This window comes from Odocoileus virginianus, chromosome 26 (genome assembly GCF_023699985.2).
Source record: "Odocoileus virginianus isolate 20LAN1187 ecotype Illinois chromosome 26, Ovbor_1.2, whole genome shotgun sequence".
Classification (NCBI taxonomy): Eukaryota; Metazoa; Chordata; class Mammalia; order Artiodactyla; family Cervidae; genus Odocoileus; species Odocoileus virginianus.
In genome coordinates this window covers 20,192,606-20,218,532 of record NC_069699.1, presented here as the reverse complement: position 1 = coordinate 20,218,532, position 25,927 = coordinate 20,192,606, and the positions used below count along the sequence as shown (strand labels likewise).

General features: G+C 40.6%; 1 long non-coding RNA gene across 1 annotated transcript in view; it reads right to left on the bottom strand.

The window, feature by feature from the left end:
* Positions 1-25,357, bottom strand: part of LOC110133273 (uncharacterized) — a 35,285-nt gene extending 9,928 nt beyond the window's left edge. Inside the window, exons 1-3 of the long non-coding RNA XR_002312740.2 lie at positions 25,256-25,357; positions 13,676-13,856; positions 1,804-1,961 (exon numbers count right to left, since the gene is read on the bottom strand). This is a non-coding gene — a long non-coding RNA (uncharacterized lncRNA). The remainder of the gene's footprint in view (positions 1-1,803; positions 1,962-13,675; positions 13,857-25,255) is intronic.
* Positions 25,358-25,927: the final 570 nt, after the last annotated feature.

The window sequence follows — 25,927 nt, the reverse complement described above, 5'->3', positions numbered from 1 at the left end:
CTTATATTAAATCAGTTGTGAAACATTTAATTGAAATATGTAATTACATAACAAACAGAACTGGCATCAATAGATATGGGCCGCAACACAGCTGACTCTTGGCAAGTAGACAACTGCTCTGCTGGGAAGAGAAGAACCAGGATGAAGCAGAGAGCAGCCCACTAGAAGGGAGCGATCTGCATTCTTCAGGCCTTAGGCACCGTTTTACAGTAGGAATAGAAAGCTCTGGTAGATCAAATGGGTAGAAGGAGATTGGTTAAGAACTTCTGATACAGCAATCTGTCTAGTAGAGAAGCACTAGACTGCCAGCAAAGAGAGTCTCTGAGGCCAACAGAATTGCGTGAACCTGGCAGAGGCCATGGAGAGCTGCCTTCCTGGTGTCTTTTATCAGAGGTTAGGCAGAGAGCGCTGGAGCCCTTGGTAAATTCCGTTTAACAAATGACTTATTTCATTAGATCCCTGGATACTGAGAAATTCAGTCCTTGACGAGGCTTCTGCCCATCCTGACCCAGGAAGAAAGAAAGCCCCCAAGTATCCTGAGCATCAGACTGTGAGCACTGGCAGACAGCTGAGCCTCCCTCCCTCTTACTCACAGCCCCAGAAGGAGTCCCCAGGAGGAAATCCCCTTGCATTAGACCACAGGGCTCCCCCTCAACCTGGGCCAGACTAGCTCTCTCAGGACAGCTTCTTCAACAAACAAACTCACCAGAGTCAATAACAAGAGCTCTTTCTTATGTTCAGTCACAACACTACGTGCTGTAGATACATTTTCTTACCTAAGCTTTACGATAACCCTATGAATATACTATTTACCCCCTCTCACAAAGAAGAACACTGAAGATCAGGAGAGCAAGAACTTATGAACATACAGCTGGTATATTTAAACCTTAATCTGTCTTACATTGGGAAAAAGTCTTTAATTACATGACAGAACAAGGAAGAGACAAAGGTGTGGTGATTTATTGGAACACGTTATTCTTTTAAAAACAACAGTTGTACATTTGTAATTATTTAAGCAGCATCCCTGAAGGCAGAGAGAAGCTTAAATTTCTAAATCTTCAAACTACAGGTGATGCAAAACTACAGAGTGTCCTGGGCAAGACCGGGGTGAACATCATTCTCCTTATGAGGAAATCTGGACTAATCAGTTTGGAATGATGATGATGACATAGTGGGGGAAAAAGGCACATGAAGAGAAGGAAATGTGTGTGTAGGAGGGATGTTCAATATCAGGCAGAAAAGTAGCCACTCCAATTTATTACTTTTGCTGTTCTGCCTGAGAAAGTCTCATTATAAAATGTTGCCCTAAAACATCACCTTGTCACTAAGTACCTTCATAGCATCTCTCTCACTATGATCAACAGATGGGACCCTTATCCCTGGAATCACGTCAACCACAAATTAAATGTTTTGGGAAAGACTTGATCCTATTTAAAGAAAATTCACATGTATATTGTATCACTTTCCCCAATATCCCAGAGGGAATGGGAGAGAAGGTGTTAAGTGAGAAGCTCCATTTTCGCAAAGACAAGATTTCACAAAGCTACTTACAGATAATAGAACCAGTTGTTTTCTCTAGGTACGCATTTGGTTAGAAATAAGAGAGCACAGGAGGAAAATAAAGGACTGACCCAAAATGAATATTTCCTACTGATATTCTCCTAGTTAAAACTAAAACTTAAATAATAAAGAGATGACCACATTAACATTTTGAGATGCTTGGTGGAAAGGCACATCACAGAAATTCAAAGTCTAATTTGGCACATTCATTAAATATGTGCTCATTAAACACCTGCTACATACCTGCCAAAGTGCTGCACATCAGGCATGCAGTGGTAAACATGAGCGCAAGAGCTCTGCCCACTACCCCCTCACTGCTCTGCGGCATCCAGCTCGTACCAGCAGACCAAATTCTCTAAGGCAGGTCCACGGCTGGCAGGTCCATGGCATCGACTAACCTTCTGAAAATAAAGATAGACCTTTGGTTTTTTTTGTGTATTTACTTTTCTAAGGAAAGTGTTCATAGCTTTTATTTATTTCCCAATTCTTCACTTTAAAAGTTAACAACCAATAGTGAAAGAACCATGATTGAAATCAAGGAATGAATAAGCAGTTAATATAAGTGGAAGGCCACTCTGCTCCTCTCCCTGTCTCTTCATCCCACCCCAATCTCTGGTCACATCTTATCTGAGAAATCCCAAGAGCCACTAGAGTGTAACTGTATGATACTTGCCTTGTAGTTTCCAAAGTACTATACATAAATAATAGTTAATGCTATGGTCATTATTGCTAAATTTGTAGGTTTCTTCCTCCAACATTTTCAAAAAAAAGTCAAATATTCCATGACCAACCACTGTCTTTCAAAGACACTACCTTGCAACACTGGTCATTTATGAAGTAAGAGAAGAAAAAACTGGCATTCAAGCTACTGCACTGGCCAGTTAAGTTTGATCTGCCTTTCATTTCCTCTTCTTACTTTCTATCCTGCCTTCCTGACTATATTTCCTTTTGAAGGACACAAAGACAATGAAAAACTTAGGTTTTACAGGATTTTTAAATGGTTATTAATTCTAGATATATTTAAATGATATTAGTGTATCCTGAAGTTAAATGGGACCAAGTGGCTTTATGAATACAATAAATAAAGAAAAATGCATTCCCCAAAGAGCTGGGAATAAATACCTATGTTCCAAAACCCTTCTAGGAACTAAGGAAAATTAATGTTTTTCATCGTAAGAACCCTGGGCAGTGTTCAGACTGCATCTGGAACTGCACAATGGTTGGCTAGATTTATTCTTCTCCTCCATCATTTGTTATACACTATAGTAAAAATCCTCTGAAGAATTTAAGCAAGCATTGTCAGATAATTGCAGCCTTTGAAGACAGACACCTAAACAACAACCACATACACACACACGCACACACATATATACTGCTTTCTACAGCTTACATTTCCAGACTGCATTGCCTATAAAGATGGCTTATTTTTTAGAAAAATCACACATAATTTGACTAGTTTTGCTTTCTTAAGACTGTGTAGCTGTATTCATTGCAAAAGCATTTGGAAATGGTTCTATTTGTTTCTTCTATCTCAGCTCAGGCACTATCAGTTCATCTTGTGATTATGATAGAAATAAACACCCCACAGGAATCCTCTATTTTCAAAGTCAGGTAGGTGGGTAATGTCTCCAGGTTTTTCAGGATTTAAAGCAAAATATAGGGTCGCAAAGATTTGGACATGACTGAGTGACTAAGTACCTAGGACATATCTAGAGAAAGTGCTCCTGCCTTGTGCTGCTGTTAAATTGAAAAGAAACATGGTTATTTGGCTCTGCAGAACACAAGCAGTCCCCATCCTCTGACAGCTCTTGTAACAGTGGCTGGGATAGAGGTAAGATCTTCAGGACGTGAAAATCAAATTCTATATAATCCGCTTACAGGGGAAGCAAATTAAAAGCTATTTTTGTGAGTTTTTGAGCCCAATACATGGTCTCCTCTGCAAATGGAATGTGACACTCAATCCATCCCTACCATCGACCTGAGGAATGTAAATCTGTCAAGAAGCTTCAAATTAACTAACAAGTCCACAGGAGCAATAGGCTCCCCAGCCCAAATTTAAAACATATGCTTAAGCTTTCTAAACAAAATCTGTTTCCTACGTTTGGTTGGTAGTTTCCCCGCAAATCTCTCAGCCTTTCTAGGTTACTGTATTATCTCAAAAACAGCATAACTTTCTACCTTTCTCTCTTAGTCATAAGATATTACAAAGTCAAGTCTAAGCGAAAAACATAAGCCTGTCTGAAAGCAGCTCTGTTGAGATGCTATTATTTTGTTGTTCCTGTTACACTCCACCATGGCAGAGGCAGCAGGTGAGCGCTGTGGCCTTCCTCCTGAGCTCTGGCCTTCCTGATGACGATGCTCTCTGCTGGTTCACTGTGCTGGCCGTATTGCTACAAACCACACTAACCACTCAGAAATACAAGAGGCAAGTTGGATTATTTTAACCAAGCAGAAATTTAACTGGAGATATTAAAGGTTTATTTTATCTTATTTCATTGGGTACATACTGAAAAGCAAATGTTTCTAAGGGTATAGCCTAATGGTTAAAAGTACAAGTTTTGTCATCAAATAGAATTGCTTCAATTCCACCCCTGTCACTAGTTAACTGTGTGGCCTTAGGAGGTTAACTACACTTTTCTGTGCACAGTCTTCTATTTTTATACGAGAATAACAATGGTATCTCTCTCATACAGTCATATGAGGAACAAACTATATGATTCTATAACCCCTCTTCTTGGGTTGTCTTTGGAAATTAGACATTCTCCAGCCTTATCAAAACAGTTTTAACATCAACAGAGGAATTAATAAAGAAGATGTGGTACATGTATATACTGGCATATTACTCAGTCATTATAAAGAATGAAATAATGCCACGTGCAGCAACATGGATAGACTTAGAAATTGTCATACTGAGTGAAGTAAGTCAGACAGAGAAGCAGAAACATCACAAGAGCCTTTGTATGCAGAATTTAAAAAGCAATGATATAAAGGAATTTATTTACAAAACAGAAACATACTCATGGACTTGGAAAATGAGCTTATGGTTGCCAAGGGGCACGAGCTACAGAATCAGAGAGAAGAAGGAGCAGAGGATAGGAGTAGGAATCAAGGAATCCACTCTGCTGATGGACAGTGTAATGTCAGAGAAGTGCTAGATCCCTCCAGTATTCACACCATATCAAAATCTCTGAGAGGGTCAAGTTCATGGCCAATGTTCTTGTCTCCTCTATTCACCCATGAATCAATATGATGAACTCTTGGATCCTTAAGGTAGCCTTGAGGGTCTCTTCCCTACAATCACATGCCATCCTACCCCAATATGACCTCATCTTAACTAATGACATCTGCAGTGAATCTATTTCTGAATAAAGTGACTTGCTGAGGTCCTGTGGTTTAGGGCTTTGATTTGTGAATTGATGAGGCTGGGGAGGGAACAGGAGAGACAGAATTCAACCTATACCAACTGGTGATCCCTGTTTTAGCTTCTTGCAAGATTGACGTGAGAGAGACTGAATATAAAAGCATTTTGCCAACTGTAAAGCACTACACAAACACAAGGAATTATTAAGACTTACAATAGTTAACAGAGTTTGTTTTTTGAGAGTTATAGCACACGCCATCCTACTGATTATTCTGTACACAACAACAGTCAAGAAGTGGTCATGCTACTTTCATGAAAGAAAATTTATTTTTCTGCAAGTGATGTTTCTTTCTCATTTGATTTGCATAAAATGCTGCTTAATGGCTTAAATATTTATATTATATGGACTCAGTAATAGCTTAATTTCCACAAAATAAAAAGGTACATTATCTCTCATTGCAGACAGTCCTTTTTTCCAAGACATTTACATTTCCTTCCCCCCCAAGACAGAATTTATGTAAATGGATGAGTAGCTCAGAAACAAAATACAGTCTTTGCAGAGGAAAATTTGACTGGAAAGAGGGCTTGTACTTTGAAACTGAATCTTCACTCATAAGAGTTTCCCCAAAACATAAGTGGGTAGAGGAAAACTTGACAATCAAACTACCTGAAATGACAGAGATTTATTATTTCCCCTAAGGAGGAAAGAGAGGGAAAGCTTTCTGATTCTATCTGGGTGCTTATCCTAGACGTTAGTTTTGGCCTGATTTTCTGCCTAGGGAAGGAATGATAATAATCAACCACCATTTTCGTAGAGAAGCTACAGAATTTTTTTTGCACCTTTGAAAATTGTTTTTTAATTGTACAGTAGATTAGTTCCCTGCAGCTGCTGCAACAAGTTACCACTAACCGAAAATAACAGAAATTAATTTTCTCACAATTCTGAATACTACAAGACCAAAATCTTAGCAGGACTACGGTCTCTCTAGGGGCTATAGAGAAGAATCAGTTCCTTGTCTGTTCCAGCTCTTGGTGGGTGCCCCAGCTTTCCTGGTGTGTGGTGATGTCACTCCAATCTCGGTCTTTGTCTTCACTTTGCCTTATCCTCTGTCTGTTTCTTCTCTTCTTCTGTCTAGAATTGCCCTCTTCTCCCTCTTGTAAGGACAATAGTGATGGCACTCAGGGCCAATAGGAATAATCCAGAGTGATGTACTCCTCTCAAATTCCTTAACATAATCACACTCTCAAAGGCCTTTTTTTTTGTTTTCAAATAAGGTAACATTCACAGGATGCAGGAACTTGAGGTGGGTATTTTCTAGTGGCAATGGGGCCACTTTTCATGTATCACACGCAAGTAGAAAAAGGAAAGCTGCATCATATTTTTCAGTTCATTAATTTGCAAGCTTTTCTCAAGAAGCCTTATGGCTGCGAGATGGAAGAGCAGGAGTTGCAGACGAAGGTGAGCTGTAAGCAATCCTGACCCCATCTCCCCTCCATCAGACGGAACAGTTCTGCAGTTCTGTTGAAAAATGGCACCCCGTGAGAAATACCGTCTCAAGAAAGGATTCTGGAAACTGTTGTTCAATATTGGTGATGCTGAAAGTGCTTTTCTGGCTACATAAAATTCACGTGCGAAAGAATTTTTGTAAACAGAACATGTACTCCGTCGTGGGAGCGTCTTCTTTGCTGGTCAGACGGGGAGCCTTGCAATCTATATTCTAAGAGGCACCACAGTGACTTGATTTCCTCACCAGGATTAGGGGTCACACAGATCCAGGTAAATCAGAGTCTTCATGGGCCTCTTCTTGATTCATTATTTGAAATTGTTGGCAATAGAGAGAGGGATCTCCAGCACCCAGGGAGAATAAGAGAGGGCTGGGGAGGCCATTTCTGTGATGTGAACATTTCAGGGCACTGTTTCTTAAAGGAGTATTGCTATTTGTTTAAAAACATTACAGTTCCCCACAAGGAAAAGCACTGTATGATTCCATTTTTATTCAGTACTTAAAACAGCCCACTTTCATAGAGAAAGAAGAAAGGTGATGCCAAGACCAGGGGAAAGGGAAGACTGAAAAGCTCTAGTTTCATAGGTACAGAATTTCAGTTTTATAAGATGAAAAGCGTTCTGTGCATCGATAGTGGTGATGCACAACAATATGCCTGTACTTTATGCCACTGAACTATACAGTGATTAACGGTTAAGATGTGCAATTTATGTTATATGTATTTTAACACAATTTTTAAAAATATGAAGCAGGTCATGGGCAATGCTGGTGCTCCACTTAGATCCCACTTGATTCCCGTTTAACCTACATGCACCCTTTTCCTGTAAGATTATGATTCTAACAAGCAGCACCCATAGTGTATCTTTGGAGAGCTTCCCTTAGGCTATAGTGAGCCACTCTTCACTCATGAATGCCCAGAAAGTGAGTGGGTGGCCCTTATCCAAATCAAGGGTACTCACTGATGAGGACAACTCTAAGACACAGTTTATAAGCCGGAGTTCCCTTCAGGGCCAGGATGAATGAAGCCTCTGCAAGATGCTGCTTGAGACCTCACTTTTGCCTTACTTCCTCCCATAACAAGTCCCTGTCATACTTGAGAGCCTTTCCTTATGCACTTATGCACATGGACACACACACACACACACACACACGTGAAACAACATTACTGTTTGCATTCTGACAGTCTGAGAGAACAAATTCATGCATCAGGACCAACCATATGATTCATTCACTGTAAAGTATAAAGAATTATTCTGTCTTCTGGAATTTCTTGAGATTTTTTTAATGTTCATAAATGTCATCAGGAAGTATGTTAAGAATGCCTTAGGACTGATACAAAATGTTAAGGCACTTTAGTGTAGGAGGTAAGTAATTCAGGCTAGAATAACCAAGAATGGCTGCATGGAGGAAGAGACTTGCCCTAGGAAAATAAGAAGGATTTGGTTAAGTGAGGATTGGGATGATAGCTCAGAGAGTAGACAATCATGCCAGAAGTGAAGACGGGAAAATAAAAAATGTATTAGAGGAAGGTCCATTAGAGAAAGCATGTTACATGCCACGCTTCCCTAAGCTACTCGGCCCATAGGCATTATGGAAGAAGTCTGAGATCAGAAAACAGTGGGTTACTGCAAGATTGAGACTTAAAGGTGCTAAGCTGGAAGAGATGGGAAAGCCCGGGGCTAGAATTGGCAGGCCACAGGGCCTAGATGCACAAGTATATGAAGAGACCAAATTCATAACAGACTTGAAACAAAATGAGATTGAGTATCAAAGGGTAATTTTTAAAAAAGAGAAAAATCATGCTTTTCCTACAAATACAAAATTAAGATGTTCCAAAGATTTTATTTATTTCATTAAATAATGAGAAAACAAGTGAGATGTAAAAAACGAGTTCAAAAGAGAATTCAAAGAACATATATAAGCAGTCATAAGTGCAGAAATAAAATTGCTAGCAGATGCATCTGTGCAATTCCACCAGAAAAAAAAAGTGTATGTGTACTTCAAGAACAAGAATCATTTGCATTACTATTAGTTGTCAACAATTTGCAGATATATAAAATAGTTTGGTCAAGGACAGTAAGAGACCTAGACTCCTACAAAATCAAATAATCCAAAGGCTAAGAGGGTTAATGCTTCATATTCAATTGAAAGGACACCCAGAAACCTCGTGGCCATTTCAAAGCCTTTCAACTTTTCCTGACAGTGATCAAATAAGTTTGAGAAGCACTGAGTTAAACAAAGTTATCAAGTGTCTTGTCTCAGTCTTTAATGGGTAATATACATTTAGAAACAACAAAAAGAGAACACAGTAAAGACTATTTCCCAAATGTATTTGTTCATGAGACCCTTTATCATGGTGCTCTTTTTAAGATATTATAAAATATCAATATAGAGCTGCTTAGGAAATCTGCACACAAGTGCTCTAAGGTCTTGGAGCTAACAGAAGGAAACAGTGGAGCACATCACTTCCTTAGCCTGAGGATCTTCATGGTTTTCAGAGTTTTTTACTCATTCCTGAGCGAGCAAATAGCTCCAACAGGTTTCCTGTAACTTGCCCTTATCTTTTCTTGCATTCCCACCTTCCCATCCCACCACATGGTACACAACTTCAAAGTAGCACATGAAGGACTGAAAGGATTAGATCGGAGATGCTGGAGAGAAAGTATGCTTGTCCTCTCCTCCTCCCCATCCCACTTTTATATCGACATCTGTTATTTGTGTCTGGTGTGACTTGGGCTTGATTACAGATGGAGACATTCCTCAAAAGAAAGGAATGGTGCTAGGGGACACCTGCCACATTTCTGTCTATCAGCTTAGCTGTCTATTCTGAGTCTGTAAGAGCACTCACCGAAGAGTGAACAGCTGTTCTCGTCAGCAGTAAGCTGTTTGGAGACAAGGATATCTTCTCCTAACCTGGTTGAGAAAATAAAGCAAAGGCACCTAGCCTTCTTTCCGGGGCAAACAGAACTCTTGGTCATTCTGTGGACCAGGGGACAAAGCTTGGCATTTGAAACCAGAAGATTTAAATTCAAGTCCTAAATTCCTCATTCATTAATTGTATAACTTGAGCCCCTCTTGGAGCTTCTATTTTTAGAAACTTGTTTTATGCTTCAAAAAGCAAGTATAAAAATAACAGTGTTCCAGAGGGTTACTGTGAGCATCAAACTTGACATTGAGATAACATATATGAAGCACCTACTGTATATCTGGCATATAATAATAACTCAATAAACAGCCCTCCAACTTACTACATTTACTTGAATACAATAAATCATTGTTATTTAGAGAATAAGCAGATGGTGTGCCACTGCTGATGGTACACAGATGGTTTTACTTGATATATATATATTTATTTTTATACATAATGTGAAAAACAATACTTACCCTTTAAACCCATAGTTTCACAGATAATTCTGTTTAGGAAAAAACTAAAGTATATAAGTTTAAAAAAACAAAATCAACTACTAATAAAAAAGAAAATATTCATTTGATAGTATTACAGGTAGAGCATAGCTGCTGCTGCTGCTAAGTTGCTTCAGTCGTATCTGACTCTGTGCGACCCGATAGACAGCAGCCCAGCAGGCTCCCGCGTCCCTGGGATTCTCCAGGCAAGAACACTGGAGTGGGTTGCCATTTTCTTCTCCAATGCATGAAAATGAAAAGTGAAAGTGAAGACATTCAGTCAAGTCTGACTCTTAGCGACCCCATGGACTGCAGGCTACCAGGCTCCTCCATCCATGGGATTTTCCAGGCAAGAGTACTGGAGTGGGGTGCCATTGCCTTCTCTGGTAGAGCATAGATAGAGTACAATTGCAAAAGTGGTGAATCAGTAACAGAATTTTGGGAAACACTGATATTATACATGCTGAGTGCCACAAAGAAGTTCTAGAAGCAAAAGGTGGAAGCTTCTGGAATAGCACTTCACTACAGAAGAGGTTTCTAGGATACCTGGACAAAAATAGACTGGACCAGATAAGTACTCTGCCCTTAGAGACATTCCAGCTGAGATGAGCAGACTTGTTGGCAGCAATGGCATAGCAAGGATTTACATGTCAGATGGACGATTAGAACACACTCCCATTAAGGCCCTTTTGAACCATATGTGTCTATGATTAGAAGGACTTCTGCTGTGGAAGCCTACAGATCACAAACAAAAATACTTAATAAGGGACTCCTTGGAAAAGGTAGTCTTTGGTAGTTGAGGGCTTGGAGGAGGTTCTCTGCTGTGTCCCGAGGGTCCTACTGATGCAGTCACTGTGGCCTGCCTCCATCTCTCTCTGCATGCCCATTTCCTGTGAAGGTTTTGCACTTTCTGTTCACTGAACGCTTCCTTCGAGAGTCAAGTCCAGAACCCCTGCTGCAGCGAGTTCCTTTGGGTAAGAACTGTGAGAAGGCACAGGGTAATTAAAGCCCACACTTGCAAGCCTGTCTGACTGACTGATGTGTATGCCCCTTTGACTGGGGTCTGATTTGAATAAGAATGCCAGCTGGCAGAGCCAAGAGAAAGCAAAGGCATAAGGAAGCCTCTTTAAATTTTAAAAAGGAAATGTCAGACCAGGACTGGGTTGGCATCTTCAGCCACACTCCTCCACCTTCTTCCCATAAGACCCCACACATTCAAGACTGAAGACTTGTATAATATTCCTGCCTCTACAGGAAAAAAAAAAAAAATATATATATATATATATGACCTCCTGACCTAACTATCCATACAAAACACGTTTTATAGATTGTTGGAGTAAACAACTGCCCAAGTGGAAGGCTTTCCAGGAAGCTAGAAAAACCCCTCAGATATCCCCTCCTGACTGAAATCCCTTTAACAGCTAACCACATCTTTATAAAGCAACTGCCTCCAGAGAAAAGAAATGCCATGATTGAAATTCAGGCTAAGGTGGAAATGACCAACTTGATCCTAGACCAGATATGATTTACATTAGGAGTATTACTGCCACTGATGCTACTACTAAAGAGGACATGCCAGACACTATCCTAAGAAATGCTTCCTTTGCACTGACCCTTTTTGCACTCCTGCCCAAGAGGTACAGGCTTTCATTATTCCAACTTTACAAATGAGGGACTTCAGAATTGGGGAAGATGTGGACTTGTACAAGTTTACACACCTAGAGATTCTTAACCCAACCATCTGCCTTCAAATCTATCATTTTAAACTAAGAAAAATTAACAGATTATTCAGACCAGTCCCTTTCTTTTAAAAATGAGAAACAGATGTGAAACTCTAGAAATAATGTGTCCACCAGGGTGCAGCCAGTAAGTGGAAGAGCTGGAACCCAAATCTAAGTATTTCAGGAAAATCCAAATTCCAGGTTCTTTCTAATAAGCAGGTGAAATGTGGTGACAGGCAGAGACATCAAGAATTCTGGGTGCCTGAAATTTAGAAGACAGAAAAGAGTGACACTGAGAACAATCAGCATGTAACACATCTCCTTGACAATTTTGCCTTGAAGGCAGTGCAGCGCCCTGGAGCTGAACCTTCGGAGCCTTTCCTGTTGCATGGCAGCACCTTTCTAAGAGGAAGCCTTGTGTTTTGATATCAACAGAGGCACAGGATAGAACTCCAGGCATGCCACCTTATCCACGGGGCCTCAGGTACGGTACTTCCCCCGCTTGCCTGCAGGGGGAGCAGAGGCTGGCAGAGGGAGGCCACTTGCCCACAGTCACAGGACCAGGAGCACACAAGTTCATATCTAGGTTTTCTATTTACAGCAATTGGGAAAATAGAATGGAGGAAGTAATCAGAGTTTCAGTTGTTGCTGTTTGGGTTTTTTGTTATTTTTGCTCATTTTTATCTGAGAGGCAGGAGAGGAAGAACAGTGTGCTGGCCTTCGAGACACTGTGTCCTGGCTGTGCTCTCCCGAAATGGCAGAGCCCTGTGGCCCATCAGCGGTGAGCCTGCCTCCCTGGCCATCCCCAGGCACCTGGTGCCACTCTCCCCACCAGGCCAGCTCTCGTAAGGAGCGGCCTTTCTGACTTCCCGTGGGAAAGTCTGCCCCTGTGACCTGGAACAGACAAAAGGGTCACTTGGAGAATGGAACAATTAGCTGCTGGGGTTGAACTGCTGTCATCAGTGACCTGGTAAGTGAAGGCCAAAGGGTCCTTTCCCCATCCCAATACTTCAGCCTTCAGGAGGCAAGCTAGGCCCAGAGGAGGTCTTAACCACTTGGAAGCTGACAATCCTAGCATCTGCTCTTACCCATGATGCCAGGTCCACCAGCTCTGCTCTAAGAAGCATGTGTTCCTAGGTCTTGCTGGCATTTATGGGGAGTGGATTTGCTCTAAGTAAGCAGCTGGATTGGAGGGATAAATGCCTTTCGGGGCCTAGGACAGGTCTAGGTCCCAGGGCCTCAATTCTTCATGCCAGGGTCCCACGTGAGGGACGGTAGCCGTTAATTAGACATCTGGACGATGTTTAGGGCCCCTGACTTCAAACCCTGTTAGGTCTTTTTTGTTTGTTTCTTACTTTTTTTGATTGTTTTTAAACAAATCAAACCCTTCTGGAACTGTCTACAAATGGAGAAGAAATGACTAAAGGAGAGGCAGGTAACTAAATGGCAGAGTTCTGGCTCTGAAATCTTACAAACCTGGGTTTGAATCCCTAGTACTTCTCAACTTGTGTTGCTGCTGGGCCACTTCTCAACCTCTCTCTAAGCCTTGGTTTCCTTATATGTAAAATGAGAATAATAACACTTCTTATTTGTATTAGAATTGTTTTGAGACTACACAATAAATGTTAGCTGTTATCATACTGTAATGCAGTTCCCTATTCTTTTGTCTGTATTCCCGTGAGTAATGAATCAGGTATATAAGAATAGAAACCACAGCCTCTCTGCTTACCACTTGATGTAGGCTGACTTCCCCTAAAAGTCATCCCCTAGACAAGTATTTGAGAGCAAGTAGCTCATTTGAAGCTAATCCCAGGAAGCATGGGTAGCAAAGGAGGATAAGGCAAGAATGGGGGAAGGAGCTGATAATGAGAACATGTATCTTCATGTATCTTCTAACCAGGCTCTGACAAGGGCAGCTGAGGTTCCATCCTATTAGGAAACTCTAGGAAGTCACACCTCCATGTCCCACATCTCAAGGGGTGGGATTGGGGTGCTCATCCACCAACAACCTTTGGGTGAAGGGAAGGGCTAAGCAGATGAGGAAACTGGGCTGTTTATGCACTAACACTTGTCCACCACTGAATGAGGGCTTCTCCCAAGGGGCATTAATTCCTTGGCACTCTCACCTGCTCTGGGCGCCGGGTAGAAAACCCTGGGGCAGAGAGTTATGGAGCTTCGTAGGACAGCATCAGAAGGACTGCAGCAATGGATGCCAGAAGTCATGAGCAGGGCACCAGCCGTGTCTGCTACTCCTCTGTTACTGGCCTTTGGTGCAACGCCTGACACATGGGTGGTGTTTGGTAAATACTAAATGAACGAATGGCAGAAATAGACACAGATATTGACAACTGTAACACAAGACAGTAACTGATCAGAATCATAAAAGAGACAATTAAATTAGCAAGGGAAGTCAAAGGGAGATAAAATTTATTCTTATCTAGGAGTTATTCGAAGGTAAAAGGTGAACAGGGTGGCAGAGGATGAGATGATTACACAGCGTCACTGACTCAATAGACATGAATTTGAGCAAACTTCGGGAGATAGTAGGGGATAGAGGAGCCTGGCATGCTGCAGTCCAAGGTGTTGCTAAGAGTTGGACTGAGCAACTGAACAACAATAGGAGTTATTATAAAGGTTTCAAAGAAGAGACAGCAATTGAATGGGGGTACTTAAGGCTATGTTATGTGTAGAACTGTATCCCCCAAGAAATTCATACGTGAAGTCCTAATGCCCAGTACCTCAGAGTGTGATTGGATTTGGTGATAGAGTATTTAAAGAGGTGATTAAGTTAAAATCTAATCTATCATCAGTCTAATCTATTATGACAGATGTCCTTAGAAGACAAGGAAATTTAAACCCAGACAGTTACAGAAGATAAGACCATGTGAAGACACAGGGAAAAGACAGCCACCTATAAGCAAAGGAAAGAGGCCTGGAACATATTCTTCCCTCATGAACTTCAGAAGGAGCCAATCTTATTGACACTTTGATCTCAGACTTCTAGCTTCCAACACTGTGAGGATAAAAACATTTCTGTTGTCACACCACTCAGTTACTGGTACTTTGTTACAGTAGCCCTAGAAAACTATACAGGATTTGTAGCTGAGATTCTGCAAGATTGGGTCTCAGCATAGCAAATTGCTTACATATCATAGAAGCTAAAGACTTTATTCTGTGATGAATTTAGCTGAGTGGCAAGTGGAGGAAAGGGATTCTAACAGAGGAAAGTGCAAGTATAACGGCATGGAGAACAGAAAGTGTGGCAGCTGCTAGAAACAGCAAGTTCAGTTTAGCTAGAGCCTGAGTGTGGCATAGTGTTGGAATGCTAGATTGTGTTCACAATAAAGCAGTACCGTATTAAGGAGTGTTGTTTGGCCCCTAGGTCAAGTTCGACTCTTTGCGATCCTGTGAACTGTAGCCCACCAGGCTCCTCTGTCCACGGAATTCCCCAGGCAAGAATACTGGAGTGGGTTGCCATTTCCTTCTCCAGGGTGTCTTCCCAACCCAGGGATCAAACCCAAGTCTCCTGCTTTGGCAGGTGGGTTCTTTACCATTGAGACACCAAGGAAGCCCCATTAAGGAGTGTGGGCCTCATTAAAGGGTGTTGTAGTAATGACCCCCTGCAACAATTACAGCTTCTTGGATCCCTCTTTTGATTCTGGGCTTGACTAGGTGGACATTAGCAAGTGTGGTACAAGCCAAGTCTTAACAAGCCCTGAGACAGGTGCACTTCAGACCAGCTGTGCCAGGTAAGACGCCTAGACCCTCCAGCCTACTCACATCCAGATATGTGACTGAAGCCATCTTTAGACATTCCAGCCCAATGGAGCCAACCCAGACCAGAAAAACAACCCACCAAATTGCTAAAAGTAATAAATATTGATTGCTTTAGTCCACTAAGTTTTGAATGGCTTACAGTGAAAGCCACTTGATATAATAGGGAAGTCACTGAATGTTTCTGGAGGTGGCAAGGGGGTATAACTGAGGTTTTATGATTAATCTGGAAATAGTGTGCATTATTTAGAAGGCAACTGTTATAGCTCTTCTCTAATAGGATTAGGTAAATCAATCTTTTGCTCTGCCTTCGGTGAATTTCTCTGGCACCAAGACCAAGATGGGGCCAAGCTCTGGAAACCTTGATTACATAATGGACCCGTCATCTAGAGCTACAGTTCACAATGACTGTGAGATCTGCTTTTTTGGACCTAAATTTCTCAAGCAAGAAGCAAATGTCAGAGGTGGAATTCCAAGGTAACAGAGCAATAGAATTATTATCAAATGCCAAAACAAGAAGGAGCAAAACAAAATAATGTAAAATTCATAGTGTCTGAACTGCAGGGGAAAAACAGTCTCAGCTGGAGTTTAGGTCAGACTAAAAGAATGGATCTCACAACTCAGAGACAGAGCACATGTCTGAGCTGACTATGGCAGGTTCCTTAAAACTGCTTGGTCCTGACTCTTTCAACCTTGGGAGACAGCCAGCACCACTTGGCATAACTGGAATGTGATGAAGATTTGGGGGATTATTTTTACTTCAGAGCTATGACAAAAGGCTAAGTGAGAAAGGAGATGGGGACTTCCTAAAGACTCTGCCTGTCAATGCTGGAGGTGCAAGTTCAATCCCTGGGTTGAAAAGATACCCTGGAGAAGGAAGTTGCAACCCACTCCAGTATTCTAGCCTGGGAAATTCCATGGACAGAAAAGCCTGGTGGACTAGAGTGCATACAGTTGCAAAGAGTCTGACATGACTGAGTGAGCACGAGAAAGAAGGCATAGATCATTTCCTGATATTAGCCATCACATTCTTCTCCCTAACTTTTCTAAGAACTTGATGCACTGTGTCATGCAAACAAATTCTACATAGAGACAGGATTCCATAATAACAGTGCTCTTCATTTTTGAAGACCACCATATTTCTAATCAATCAGAGTACCCCCTCCCAGCAATTTTGTCTTACAGTGCTGCGCTATGTGTTTCTGGTATTTACAAGCAACCCAACCAAAGCCATGGGGACAATGTGACTTCCCAGAGGGTCAAAGCAAGCCAGAAGCAGAAGCTAAATCAGAAACCATACCTCCATAAACCATACCTCCTGTGTGAATTTATCCACAGAGCCAGTTCTACCCCAACTTGGCTGTTCATAATTTCCCCAAAGATGAGAGTGAGGATAATTTATGAAACTAGAGAAACTGCATGCTTTGTTTTCCACTAATTTCCAGTGTACTCTTTAGCATGGCAAACCACAGGAGACCTCAGCTGAAATGCAGAGCAGAGACTGAAAAATTTGGGTCTAGCTCTGCTAAATTTGTTTCACCCTAAAAAAAAATCATAATCCAGTTTAATTATGATAAAGGACCCAGAAATTATTTTCTTTCAACCCCAAATTCCCTCTACACACACATTTTGAACTTCAAAGGAAGCTGATCCTCTGATTACTGGTAAGCAACATCACTGACGCATGTGTTGAGAGCATGAGTCTTTGTGTCTCTATGGAACCAATTATCTGCAGGGCTGGAAAATTAAGAAGTTGAATTATGTTTCCGTGGATGCATGTTCAGAGGCTAGACATTAGTGCAGAGTTGAGAGCTATAATAATCCTCTCCAGATAAATCCTCATCAAAACACAGGACTTCAACAATCTGCTGTCTTCATTTGCTGAGGATGTAGGGCTTCAGGTTCAGGCCAGTATTATGCACAAGGCCTAAATTTAGTGATATTTTCATGAATTTTCTCTAATAGAGTTTCACACATGTCTCACACAGATTGTTAAGGGCACATTTCCTTTAAGTGGGGACTAACTGGTTTCTGAACTTGGCCAGCTGCTCACATAGAGATATCTGATATCATACTCAGCTTTGAGTGACATTGATGGGTTTTTGAATCTGTGACAAGCAAGCCCCAGTTGAAGCATGTGCTGTGCTGAGCTTAGTCCTTAGTTGTGTCTGACTCTTTGCAACCCCAAGGCCTGTAGCCTATCAGGCTCCTCTGTCCATGGGGATTCTCCAGGCAAGAATACTGGAGTGAATGGATAGCCTTTCCCTTCTCCAGGGCATCTTCCCAACCCAGGGATTGAATCCATGTCTCCTGCATTGCAGACTCTTTACCAGTTGAGCTACCAGGGAAGCCCCAAATGAAGCATAGTAGATGGATAACAATAGAGTCTTATGAGAAAGGAAACAATAATAGCCCTAAGTTTTATTATTAATATTATAACATTAAATAGTATGGCTAATGTTACAAATAGTAATAGCAGATAATATCTGTTGAGCTCTTAGTAGGTGCCTACATCCAAATATCAGCTTCATTACTTACTGTTGGTTTGACCTAGAAAACTTACTGTATTAGTTTCCAGAGTTGTTGAACAAAGTATCTACCTGGGTGGATTAAATACAAATTTATTGTCTGACAGTCCTAGAGGCTAGAAGTCTGAAATCAAGGTGCCTTCAGGGCCATGATCTGTCTTCTGGCTCTAGGGGAGAATCCTTTTTGGCATCTCCTAGCTGTTAGTGTTTGCTGATGATCCTCGGGATTCTGTGGTCTGCAGATGTATCACTCCAGTCACATGGCCACCTTCCCTCTGTGTTTGTTGATCTCTGTGTCTAAATTTTCCCTTTTTATAAGGACACTTGTCATACTGAATTAGGCCCCACACTAATGACCTCATTGTAGCTTGCTTAGCTCTGCAAAGACCTTATTTCCAAATAAGGTCTCATTCTGAGACACTAATAATTAGAACCTTAACATATGTTTGACTGAGATGGAAGGGGACACATTTTAACCCATAACAGTTACCCAACCTCCCTTCTACACGCATTTCCCCTTCACAGAATGAGGATGCGATGAATACTGACCTCCCAGGGCTGCTGAGAGGATGAAATGAGATAATGTATGTAAAGTGTATCTATATGCATAATGCCTGGCATATAGCTGGAAGGCAGGAAATGTTAGCTATTATCATCATCAAAGTGGGGATACAGATCCTTAAAGCTCAGTTTGTTTCACTTTGCTTTACAGAGGAGAAGCCCACGCCGATAATATTTTCCTCCAACTCTAAAGGCCATAATGATTTTTCATAACAGTATGAGTTGATTTTGACATCTCATATTTTACCAATGTGTTTGCAAAAAAATTTACTTTTTATTTGAATAATGCTATCTATTCAAACTATGATAAAATCACTTTGAATAAATACCTTACTCCTGGCAAGTAAATAAAGCTTAAAGGTTAAAACTCTAATCAATTTTGAAAAGGTTAGTAAATCTTCTAGATTATCTCTAAAATATGAGAAATAAAGGCTCTAAAATGTAATGTTAAGGACTTCCATTCCCCTAATGATGCTGATATATGTTAAATATATTGCAGATACTGGGAGACTGCCTCACAACACTGAAAAGAGCATGACTTTTAAGTTCAAGTATATCTGTGCTCACCTTGTAATGCTACTGCTAATGACTCTTATGGGACCAGGGGGAAGTTACTGAACATTTTTTATTTCCGGTTTCATCATCCATGAAATGGGGATAATAAGGGTCTCTCAAAAGTAAGACAGCCTAACCACTGATGGATAATGGATAAACAAAATGTGGTCTGTACCTATAATGGAATATTATTCAGTGTTTAAAAGAAGGACATTTTGACACATGCTACAACATGGATGAAAGTTGAGGACATCATATGAAGTGAAATAAGCCAATCACAAAAAGACAAATACTGCATGATTCCACTTATATTATTCCATATGGATAATCAAATTCATAAAGACAGGAAGTAGAATGGTGGTTGCCAGAGGTGGGGGAGGGGGGGTGGGTGGGAGAGGGTATGGGAGTTATTATTGAATGGGAATAGAGTTTCACTTTTTCAAGATAAAAAGAGTGGAGATGGATGGTGGTGAAGACTACACGACAATGTGAATATACTTAATGCCACTGAATTGTACTCTAAAAAAAATAGTTAAGATGGTACTTTTTATGCCATGTGTACTTTACTACAATTTTTTAAAATATATTTTCAAAAATTAAAAAGAAAATGTTAGAAGGCCTAAGTAAAGTCACTGATTAGTATCTGGCATATATTTATAGCAGATAGCAATAGTATTAATCCCATGATTAATACTCTCCTTCCACCCCACCAACAATCCTTGCAAAAAGAAATGGTGTGTGTGTGCCCATAGCAAGGGATTCAGTGTAAAAGACTGCAGATAATCCACTAACATTTGATTTTAAAATGAACCTAATTAAGTAGGCAGAAGACACTGGATAAGGTGATAAGAAAACTAGTCCATATGCTACTATTACCTCATTCTGTGACTGTGAGCAAGTCACTTAGCTTCTTTGAACCTATTTTCTCATCTGTCAAATAAGAGGGTTGAACTAGGTGATCCATATTACATCCCAGTCCTTAGAAGTTTTCATTACATAAATAAAGCCAAGACATGGTATTCACAAATGAAGAGTCATAGCTTAGTATGCTAATATGTCCTCTTCATGAGGAAAATAGGAGAGGGGAAATAGATACCTTTTGTCCTGCTAGCGTGGTAAATTGACCAGAGGAAGAGAAATTGATTTAAAAACAGAATGAAATGAGCAACCAATAGCAAAATGTTATGCTACTTCAATGTTACTGTATTTAAAAGAATATAGTTTTGCAAGATGAAAAAGTTCTAGAAATCTTTACCCAACAAAATACATATAATAAACACCACTTTACTGTGCACTTAAAAATGATAAAGATGGTAATTTTTTATTAAGTGGTTTGTTTTTTTTTTACCATAGTAAAAAATAAAAAGAATGTGGGCATATGAGTTACTTTCTTTGACCTCCCTTCTCACAAACAATACCAATGGCTTGCAAATTTTCTTAGGCAGCAAACTCATTCTTCAAAGCAAGTTTTATGGGAGAATGAATGTTAAAAAAAAAAAAGAAACTGAAAATGGAGTACTAGCTGGAGGGGGACTAAACTTCTCAGTCTGGGTCTCTCCTCCTTGTTCTCCGGCCTACCCCTGAGCCCGCTGAGGAGTCCTAGGTCTGCAGCAGGTGAGCTTGGAAATCAATGCTGTGTCCTCCATAAAGAAATGTAGACGGCTTCTCAGTGCACTGTTAGGAATTAATCAATAATGGTAGAGCTTTACCTGTCTAAGCCCTACAATCTATCTAACCATTTACTGTAAGTAATGATTAAGTAAACCCGAGAGGAGGTATTTTATCTGTTTCCATGAAGAGAGTTCATGGATGTAATAGAGGGGAAAAGAAAGCATCATTTTCTGCTGCGTTCACTAACCCCAGAGTTTAGCACATGCTCAATAAAGATATGCATAAATGATTACATTCCAGAAGAGACCCAAGCTCTAGGAAAGATATATATAGAAAAAAAGTGTATTATTTATTAATTCATTCAAGATAAATGATTTCTTTACCATCAACTATATTCCAGTCAGTTGTATACACTAGGGATAAAAACATAAATCACTTTCTATGCAGAAGGAGCTCAGTGTCTGGTATGAGAGACGTGTTTCAGCAGATCATTCTAAAAAAACTGTGGGAAATGCAAGGATAATCATGCACAGAATGTTATGGCAGGGCCAGACCCGCTGAGGGGGCGCCAGAGAAGGTTTGCTGAAGTAAGGAGAGAAGAGCTAGTAGGCCAATGATGGAGAGAAGATTGGGTGGCAAGCCCTACACATGAGTGCATGTGAGGGAAACTTGGAATATTGGGACCACAGAACATACAGAGAAAGAGAGAAATGGGAAAGATGAAGCTGAAGATCTGGTTCCTGCTGAATCTGTGCATGAGTAGGGCTCTGACTTTGCCTGGCCTCTTTCATCCATCCTAGGGAACCTCCAAGTGATGCTTCCATGAAAACTCAGAATTCTGTAATCCATAGTTTACTTGTACTCCATGCAGTATACAGGGAAAAAGAGCAAAGAAGGTGGCTAAAAAGAAAAAGCAAGAAACATTTCACTTCCTCAATGGAAGCAACCATTAAAAAAAAAAATCACAACAGGACATTTTCCCATAGAAGGCTGATTTCCTTGGCCTCCAGAAGGCCTGATCCCCAGGTCTCAGATCAGTCCCTTCAGTTACTCTCAGTACTTTCTATTCTTGCGACATGTCACTTCCCAGCTCTCTTTAATAAAGACATTCACTTATGATCCCATTTTCTTACCAAACATTAGAAAACTCAGGCATCATTTCTCTGCAGGGTAGTACAAACACCTGAGTGATCTTCCTCTGGTTTGCAGGGGTGGGCAGTGATGGGGGGTGGTGCTCTCAGAGTTTGAGTCAAATTTCTGGCTCTAAGCGAGGGACTTCTTGGTACCACTTTTCCTTTCCTATATGAACAGTCACAGCTAAACATCAAACAATCACAGAAAATGAAAATGACCTAGGGAAGACTGGAATTAAAATCCGATAGTAAAAACCTCAGAATTCTCACTACTGTTTCTAAGAAAAAAGAAAAAGAAAAAAAGTATGTATATCTTAAGTTTTAAATCCTTTAGTTGATAAAAATCAAAGGGCTGCTTTGTTCCATGCCAGAGTACATGCACTGTTCTCATGTCAAGGCACACCTCAGAAACCCAACAGTCCCATTTGCTACACGCAGACTACAGGTTACTGGGAGAATAGGGATTTCAGAATCAATGAAACTCAAAAGCAAATATCCTTTTGGAGTTCCCAAATCAATGTTCTAGAATCTGAATTATATTGGTAACCAGAGAGAAGCAAGCATTCTACTTCATTGCTCAAAGTCCTAACATTTCCCTTGTGGGTTCAATTCTCTGTTTCAATTAACTAAAGAAGGAAGAAAAACATGTTGAAGTCTTAGACTCTTCGAATGTCCCCCTTTTTCATTGTCTGAATAGCAAAGTGAAAGTGAAAGTCGCTCTGTCTGACTCTTTGCCACCCCATGGTTTGTACAGTCCATGGAATTCTCCAGGGCAGAATACTGGAGTGGGTAGCCTTTCCCTTCTCCAGGGGATCTTTCCAACCCAAACTACTGTATCATTCAGGACAATAGATTTTGCATATATTATCAGATAAACCTAAATCATTCTTGTGACTAAATTTAGATTACTGACTAAGTGATACATGGGGGAAAAAGTTTAATTGATTTTGGTACCAATACTGGGGAAGATGGAGGGCAGAAGGAGAAGAGGGCATGAGAGGATGAGATGGCTAGATGGCATCACTGATGAAATGGACATGAACTCGGGCAACTTCAGGAGATGGTGAGGGAGGTACCAGGAGGCTTGGCGTGCTGCAGTCCACGGGGTCACAAAGAGTTAGACATGACTGGGAGACTGAACAAAAACAACCAATACTCAAGAAGAAAAGTGCTTCTACCTTTTCAGTAAAACTACAACAAACTTTTTTGATAAAAATGGAGGCATGGTTAAAGTTTGAAAATAACAGTTTGAAGCCTTCCTTACATTGAAAAACAAAAGATGACAGAGCCACAATTCTATGAATTGGTGTAACAACTCATTGTTTTAAGGCTTTGTTTCTTAGAGCAGTTTTAGGTTCACATCAAAAGTGAGCAGGAAATTCAGAGTTCCAAGGTACTCCAAACCCTGCCACATGCATGACCTTTCTCACCCATCCCCCTCCAGAGTCCTACATTCATTGCAATCAATGAACCTATACTGACACATGAGTATCACCCAAAGTTTACATTAGAACTTGCTCTTGGTATTATATATTCTATGGGTTTTGACAAATGGATCCAGCACTATAGTGTCATACAAAATACTTTCACTGTACTAAAAATCTTCTGTGCTCTATCTATTCATCCCTTCCATTCTTCATCCCTCAGACAACCACTGATTTTTTATTGTCTTATAGTTTTGCCTTGTCCAGAATGTCATGTAGTTGGACTCATATAATAGTAGCCTTTTCACACTGACATCTTCCACTTAGCAATATTCATCTATGTATGTTCCCTTCACATTCTTTCACGACTCGATAGCTCATTTCATTATAGTGTTGAATAATATTCCATTATCTGGATGTATTATGCCACAGTTTATTTATTCATTCACCTATTGAAAGACATCTTGGTCATCTCCAAAGTCAACAATTCATTTTTAATCTCCACTTTTAAAAAGTAGTTATCTTAGATCAACTGTTTTCTTTATTTCCTCATTGAATTTCTGAGGCAACCCAGCCATACTCTTAACAGATGTGTGAATTCCCAATGACAAACAAGGCTGCATGATTGGCTTTGCTTGCTTCCTCTAAAAAGCAACTCACTATTTTCATAAGGCAGCCCATTTTGTTACAGGATGTCCTTAATTATTATTAAACATTTCTTCCTAATGGCTGACTTGTCTGCATCTCTCAAAATAGTCTTTGTTCCTTTCCATGTATATTTCTGAATATATTTTTGATCAAAATCTCAATATTTTTTCTATTGTTTAAAGGGAAAAAACAGAATTGTTGTTTTATTTTTTTATCCGCTTTTGCAATTTATTTTCTTAAAATATTCACAACAGTCACAGATTTTCAGACATCTAACGTGAACTCTGACACACTTTTTTTTCTCCTAGATAAGCACTGCTAACCCTTGAAGCTTCCTCTCACAACATCATTTTGAGTCTCCCACATCATTCTGGCCATCCTCTAAACATGCTTCTTTTTTATAAATATATTTTTTCTCCAGACTTGGGCACAATCTTCCATGAGTAATTGGGGGAATGCCGAGGAGAGGGAAACAATTATCTCTCGTGTGAAGAATATGCATTCCAATTACTGCAGTTGGAGACTGCATCAGCTTTTCTGCCACACTATTCTGAGACCACATTAAACCTACGGTTAATTAAAACTCACTCCCTTTCCATCTGCTCCACGGTACCACCTCACTTCTTTGTCATATTCTCCATCCTAAATTTTGTCCTGTTACTTTTAGACCTGTTTTATTAATCTGAAAAGATAACTTTGAAAACTTTATCTACTATCCAAAGTATCAGCCCTCTCACTTTGTTTTATGGTACTTGTGGTTTTGATCAATTGCCTTTAATTCATTCATCCACTCATTCATTCATTTAGCCAGTACTAAGTGTCAATTCGGAGAAGGCAATGGCACCCACTCCAGTACTCTTGCCTGGAAAATTCCATGGATGGAGGAGCCTGGTAGGCTGCAGTCCATGGGGTCGCTATGAGTCAGAGACGACTGAGCAATTTTACTTTCACTTTTCATTTTCATGCATCGGAGAAGGAAATGGCAACCGACTCCAGTGTTCTTGCCTTGAGAATCCCAGGGATGGGGGAGCCTGGTGGGCTGCCGTCTATGGGGTTGCACAGAGTCGGACACGACTGAAGCGACTTAGCAGCAGCAGCAAGAGTCAATTACGGTGTCAGGTTCTGGGCCAGGTTCTGGGGCTACATGACATACATAAGTCTCTATTCTTAGGAAACATGGTGTAGTGCGAATAGCAGATGATACCTGATCATACTAATACATGTGTAGTTACAAACTGATGTAACTGTTCTGAAATTTTTAAGATGAAATTGTATTAGTGATTAAAACAAAGTAACCTAGTATGGATATAATCAGGGAAGTGGTAATGAAAGGCTTTCCTAGAGAAATGATGGTCAAGCTAACACCAAAAGGACAAGTAGAGGTTAATTAGACAAAGGTGTAGAGGTGGAAGGTATTTTAAACAGGGAAGTCCTGGAGGAGAAGGAAGCATATCATTATTGAGGGATCAAACCGAGGCTGGAGTGATCTGGAATACAGAGTGATGGTCACAGGAGAATCATGCCACAGACATATGCAGGACCAGGCCCTGTAAAGTCTCTGTAGGACGGGTTGATGATTTGGCTGCACTCTATGCTGTGCTATGCTTAGTTGCCCCGTCATATCCAACTCTTTGTGACCTCATGGGCTGCAGCCCATCAGGTTCCTCTGTCCATGGAACTCTCCAGGCAAGAACACTAAAGTGGGTTGCCATGCCCTTCTCCAGAAGATCTTCCCAACTCAGGGATCCTACTCAGGTCTCCCACATTGCAGCAGATTCTTTACCATTTGAGCCACCAGGGAAGCCCAAGAATACTGGAGTGGGGAGCCTATCCCTTCTCCAGGAGATTTCCCAACCCAGGAATTGAAACTGGGTAGCCTATCCCTTCTCCAGGAGATCTTCCCAACCCAGGAATTGAAACTGGGTCTCCCGCATTGCAGGTGGATTCTTTACCAGCTGACTTTTTACCAGCTGCTATTTGTTTGTTGCTGTTACTTTTCTTGAATGCTACTTACTTCTGTACAATTTCTACACACAGTAAATAGCTAATCCATGTTTATAGGTTGTATAAGTAGCCACCTCTAAGAGATCCCTACTGAATAAGATTACTGCTTTTGCTAGCACTGAGCTCTACATAGTAGGCAC